Source organism: Megalobrama amblycephala, linkage group LG9, assembly GCF_018812025.1.
Source record: "Megalobrama amblycephala isolate DHTTF-2021 linkage group LG9, ASM1881202v1, whole genome shotgun sequence".
Lineage (NCBI taxonomy): Eukaryota > Metazoa > Chordata > Actinopteri > Cypriniformes > Xenocyprididae > Megalobrama > Megalobrama amblycephala.
The window spans coordinates 39,604,938-39,611,008 of NC_063052.1; positions in this window are offsets into that span (position 1 = coordinate 39,604,938).

A 6,071-nucleotide genomic window follows, 5' to 3' on the forward strand; every position below is an offset into this window, starting at 1 on the left:
TAGGCAGTGCTCTCTGCTCTCAAACACTGGGGGCGTGTCCGCTGTCAGCGCTGAAACCACACCCACTCGCGAGAGCTGCCGTCTCAATTGACTTGAGTATAATGAGTCAAACATACTGATGTATATAAAAAGAATCATTTAGAGGATTGCAAATTTTAGTAGAGTTACTGTGGACTACCTACTAATTATAACATAAGCAAACTCGGCAACTTACACTCATTGGTGGGCACGTACTGGCGACTGTTGTCGAGCAAGCGGCAACCTCCCCCAGTTTCTCGTGAAGCCAATACGGAAGTAACTTAAACTGCGATTCATCGACTGGCCGCTAGGGACAGGCTGCAAAAGGGAGCAGAATCTCATTGACCATCATGTTAAAACAGCCAAGTTTACAACAGAAAAAAACATGCTTACACTCTGGTTCACATTGTGTTGTGGTCTATACTGCTAATTTTGTCCTTCATGACATGTAGTGTCCTTCACGGACACTATGTCCATATTTTTTACAGTCTATGTTGTCGAGTCGACAAATGACGGTGCCGCGAGACGGGAGGATGAAGGCCGGGACGGGAGAGATTCTGTCCGGCCCCATATATCATCGGTTATCGTCGGGACGATAAGAAGGCCGAGGCGGGAGGGGGGGACGAGGTCTGTTCAGTCACATTCACCAAAAACAGCTGATTATCTGTGAATCCCAGCTGTCTGATGAAAGTTTGTAAAATTATCCGGTTTAGAACGATCACTTTAGAATCCTTCATATCATCGTTTTAGGAAATTTAAATAAGGAGACCGAGCATATTGTATATTATAACAACCATGTAATATGCATTTGCGTGACGAAGGCATTACTAGCTAAATGTGCAAAGGGTTGTATAACTGTAATGACACTCGAGATCTTTTTTTACAGTCTATGCTCGAGATTGAGCGAGTGAACCGCTGTAGAGGCGGCGCCACGCTCGGTGCGTCATCGACAGTTATATAGTGTTAGGGGAGGGGCTATGCTCGGGGGTCCAAGTGCATCATCAACCCCCATTTTAGCTCCGCCCAAAAAAATCCTGAGCAGATACTTGGTGAAAAACTGTTTAATGCTCTAACTTCACAATTAAGCATTACACAATTCACAGTCTTTGTAATGTGTTTCAGCAATACATTTGTAACATTTATAAAGTGTTTAGAAAGAATTCTCAGAATTGACTTTACAGGGACTTTATTTATATTAATTCTGCTAAAAGATTAAATTCTTGGCAGGGTCGCTGGGCACTTTTCTTTGGCCGGTTTAACTAACATCTCGTATCGCCTGGGTAGTAAGAGAGGAAAACCCGATGTACTCTCACAGATTTTTGGGACCCACTTCTCCTGTGACCATCATGCCTCCCAACCGGATGGTCACAGCGGTCACCTGAGGAGTGGAGCCCAAGGTCCGTGAGGCATTACACTTTGTCACTGTCCTTTGCGAGGTGCCCAGAGAGTCTGCTTTTTGTGCCGGAGTCGGTCCGAATGGGCGTTCTTCTATGGAAGTAAATTAATGCCAAATGTTTTTGAAATAAAAAGCTTGTTGAATTGCACTAATTGAAAAAAAAAAAATGCATTACATTAGCTGTACTTGCATTTTTATGCACTGTATCTTTAAGGCTTGCATTTTTATTGGCTGAAATTCAACATGGTCGTATATTTAAGCTGTGAATATTTCAATTAAAAATATTTCACACACATTTTCATTATTAAAAATTCAATAATTTATATTCACCTTTCAGATTTCACTTCCAAAATATTCATCCTGTTTAAAAATACAACCTATAAAATTCGACTAGCAATTTTCAGTCCATTTTATTTCGCTTTTCAAATTCGCTTCCACAAATTCAGTGGGTCAAATTCGGCAGAAAATTCAACATTTCACATCCGGGAACTGCAGGAAAAGCAGTAGAGTGCCGATGCACGATATCCATCTGCTGTTAGTCTTCTTCACCAGCAGGTGCCGCTAGCAGCTGTTTACAAAGACGAGCAACAGTTAGTAAGTCATCATTCATTCATAAAAACGGATTTACAGAATTAGAGCAAGCGGTAAGTGAATGTGTGATGATTATCAGGGCCAGTATAAATGCAGAAAAGCTGATAAAGACACACAAGCTGCATTTATTTTTAATTCAGTGTCTTTACGGTTAATTTCCCTGTGTAGGCTATAGCTTTCTCTAGTAAACAAGATAACGTTATTGCCCGATGCTGGTGTACAGATCAAACGTTAAATCTGAGGTAGACAAGTATTTCTTTCTGTTGTTTATTTTCCTTAACTTTATATCGCGCCGCTGTGTTGTAATACTAGGATTCCCCTGCCATCAGGACATATAAACTCTTAACACAGCTTGATGGACTCGAACAGAGATATAAAAGACCAAACTCGCACCTCATTTTTGATTTAAGTTATACTATAGAGGCTAAGTTATACTATAAAGCAGATACTGGCATAAAGTTAGTTTGACGCTGAACGTTTGATATTCGCAAATTTAGGGACCGTCTCTAAAGTTACAACATTGGTATTCAAGTTTCTACCTTCTACCAAACTCTTGTAGACACATGCACATATTCAAACACACCTCACTCAAAGTACATCCATATATACTATTTCTCTCTTCTTCTTTTTTTTTTTTTTTTTTTTTTTTACACGTTCATCACACAATTCGTTCTACTTTTTTCATTTTTATTTTACCTGATCATATATTATCCTGCTTATACAAATGTTACATTGTGTTGCCAAAGCATTTATATGAGCAGGAAAAATAAAATGAACTAAGCAGAACTAATTGTGTGATGAATGTGTAAGAAAAAAAAAAAAAAAAAAAAAAAAAAAAGCATATGTGCATGTACTTTGAGTTGTGTGTGTTTGAATGTGTGTGTGTGTGTGTGTGTGTGAGAGAGAGAGAGAGGTCGCATCACTGTTCGACCTGACACCTAGATGAACACTTTACAGTTGGTTTTGTGATTGTAAAACATTCTCTTCACATGCTATTGAGCTTTAAATTGTGGCATTTTTTTGTATGATCCCATACAGTAGTGAAATACATAGCAATATTTACATATTACTTGACAGTTTATCTGGGAACACTTTACAGTAAGATTCATAATCTATTAACTAACGTGAACTATCCATGAGTAATTCATTTGTTACTGTATTTGTTAATCTTTGTTAACGTTAATAAGCATACAGCAGTTCATTGTTCATGTTAGTTCACAGTGCATTAACTAATGTTAATACAACTCTTGATTTTAATAATGTATTAGTAAATGCTGGAATTAACATTAACAAAGATTAATAAGTGCTGTAGAAGTGCAGTTCATATTAACTAGTTAATATAAAGTGTTACCTTTTATTTGAATAAACATCAAAAATCTAAAATGTTTGCATTATACCTGACACCAAGATGAACAATTTACAGTTGGTTTCGTGACGAAGTCATTCTCTTTAAACGCTATTGAAGGTAGAAACGTGAATACCAATGTCGTAACTTTAGAGACGGTCCCTAAATTTGCGAATATCAAACGTTCAGCGTCAAACTAACTTTATACCAGTATTTGCTTTCTTGGAGCCTCTATAGTATAACTTACATCAAAAAATGAGGTGCGAGTTTGGTCTTTTATATCTCTGTTCGAGTCCACTAAGCTGTGTTAAGAGTTTTATATGTCCTGATGGCAGGGGAATCCTAGTATTACAACACAGCGCCGCGATATAAAGTTAAGGAAACTAAACAACAGAGAGAAATATTTGTCTACCTCAGATTTAACATTTGATCTGTACAGCATCGGGCAATAATGTTATCTTGTTCACTAGAGAAAGCTATAGCCTACACAGGGAAATTAACCGTAAAGACACTGAATTAAACATAAATGCAGCTTTTTGTGTATTTATCAGCTTTTCTGCATGTACACTGGCCCTGATAATCATCACACATTCACTTACCGCTTGCTCTAAGTCTGTAAAATCCGTTTTTATGAATGAATGATGACTTACTAGCCGTTGCTCGTCTTTGTAAACAGCTGCTAGCGGCACCTGCTGGTGAAGAAGACTAACAGCAGATGGATATCATGCATCGGCACTCTACTGCTTTTCCTGCAGTTCCCGGATGTGAAATGTTGAATTTTCTGCCGAATTTGACCCACTGAATTTGTGGAAGCGAATTTGAAAAGTGAAATAAAATTGACTGAAAATTGCTAGTCGAATTTTATAGGTTGTATTTTTAAACAGAATTAATATTTTGGAAGTGAAATCTGAAAGGTGATATGAATTATTGAATTTTTAATAATGAAAATGTGTGTGAAATATTTTTAATTGAAATATTCACAGCTTAAATATATGACCATGTTGAATTTCAGCCCATAAAAATGCAAGCCTTAAAAATACAATGTATCAAAATGCAAGCACAGCTAATGTAATGCATATTTTGTTTTCAATTAGTGCAATTCAACAAGCAAATCAGGACTTGGAGAGGGTCCTGCACTGTCTGCAGAGCCATCAAATTGGAGTTCTAGATAAATCATGGTAGAGTACACACACAACTCATTTCTGGTCTCGTCTACAGGATTATTGCCCTTCCAGTGCTGTTTAGGCTACCAGCACCCATTATTTGCCTTACAAGAATCCAAAGCCATTGTCCCTCTCCGTGCATGCATTTATTCAGTGTTGCCTTTGTACGTGAAGGCTCACCACAGAAGCCCTTTCTCGCACTGGCGAAAGGAACAAGGCATTGGTGGACCATCATCGTTCTAAGCCCACACTTGGTTGTCAGCCCAGGACATTCCCCTCAAACTTCCCGCAAAAATCTGGGACCCAGATATATATAAAGTTATATTTATTTTATATATTACTTCTACAATAATCTGTAAAGTGTTCCATTTAAAAAAACACCAAACTTTGCTTTGAAGTATTCAAGATTTTTTAACAATTTAAGTTGGAAAAGTCATTTTCAAGTCTATGCTCAAAAAGTAGGACAGACAGTTAATGGGTAAAACAACTTTTTATTTTCACAAGCTTTGAAAATAAAAAAGTTGTTAAACTCAGCAAGACACTGGCACTTCAGAACTGGAGTTGAAGAGCTCTGACATACAACACAGAAGTGTTTTTTTTTTATTTGGGGACTGTAGAATTGCTTTTGAACAGCTGCATATATGGGTCAAACTGACCCACAAACAGCAAGATCATACATCAACATTTCTGTATGCACATTTCACAACACATCAGTGTGTTGAAACTTTGCATGGATGTTCATGACCCTAAATCAAAAGTCACAAAATTTCAAGAAAAATAACAGGTTCGATAGTATTTCAGATAGCTTGAAAAAACAAAACAAATAAATGATAGCTAATATTTACCACCTGTGTAGCTGACAAAATATTTTTCATTATTGAAATAAGTGGAAAAAAGCTCCTTTTTACATTCACCAGGCTAAAACCCAATAAACCAGGCTTAAAAACCAACACAACAAAATATAATAACAAAAATGTTATTATTTTGGGTCTGTACATATGCCTATTAAAATTTGCAGGTCAAACTGATCCACGAACATGACAAACGTAATAGCAATTATGTGTGTATATGTCAAAAACACATCAGCATGTTCAAACTTTGTATGCATATTCATGACATTAAATGAGGAAAAGTCACAAAATGTCAAGGAAAAAAAATAGGTTAATTGGTATTTCCGACAACTCAAAAATCAAAATAACATAACATAACACAACACAACACAAAGGTTTAATAATACATTTAATGTCAATGAGACATTTGTTTAAACCACAGATTGAATTTTGATACACGATTTGATTACATGACTGATCATTATATTTATATTACATTTTTAAACTTGAAATCAGAGGGTCTCTGAATATAAAAGAAACCAAATATGCAGCACTGATTATTATTCGAGAATATTTAGCCTTTAAACAGCATTTTTTTTATTTAATATATTTTTCTGTCTATATTCAGTCTACTACAGGTTGCGTAAATGTTCTCCTGATCTATGATCCTGACAGATGAACCTTCTCCAACCCCAAAAGCAGGGTATAAGGGTTCAGTGAAAGTGGTC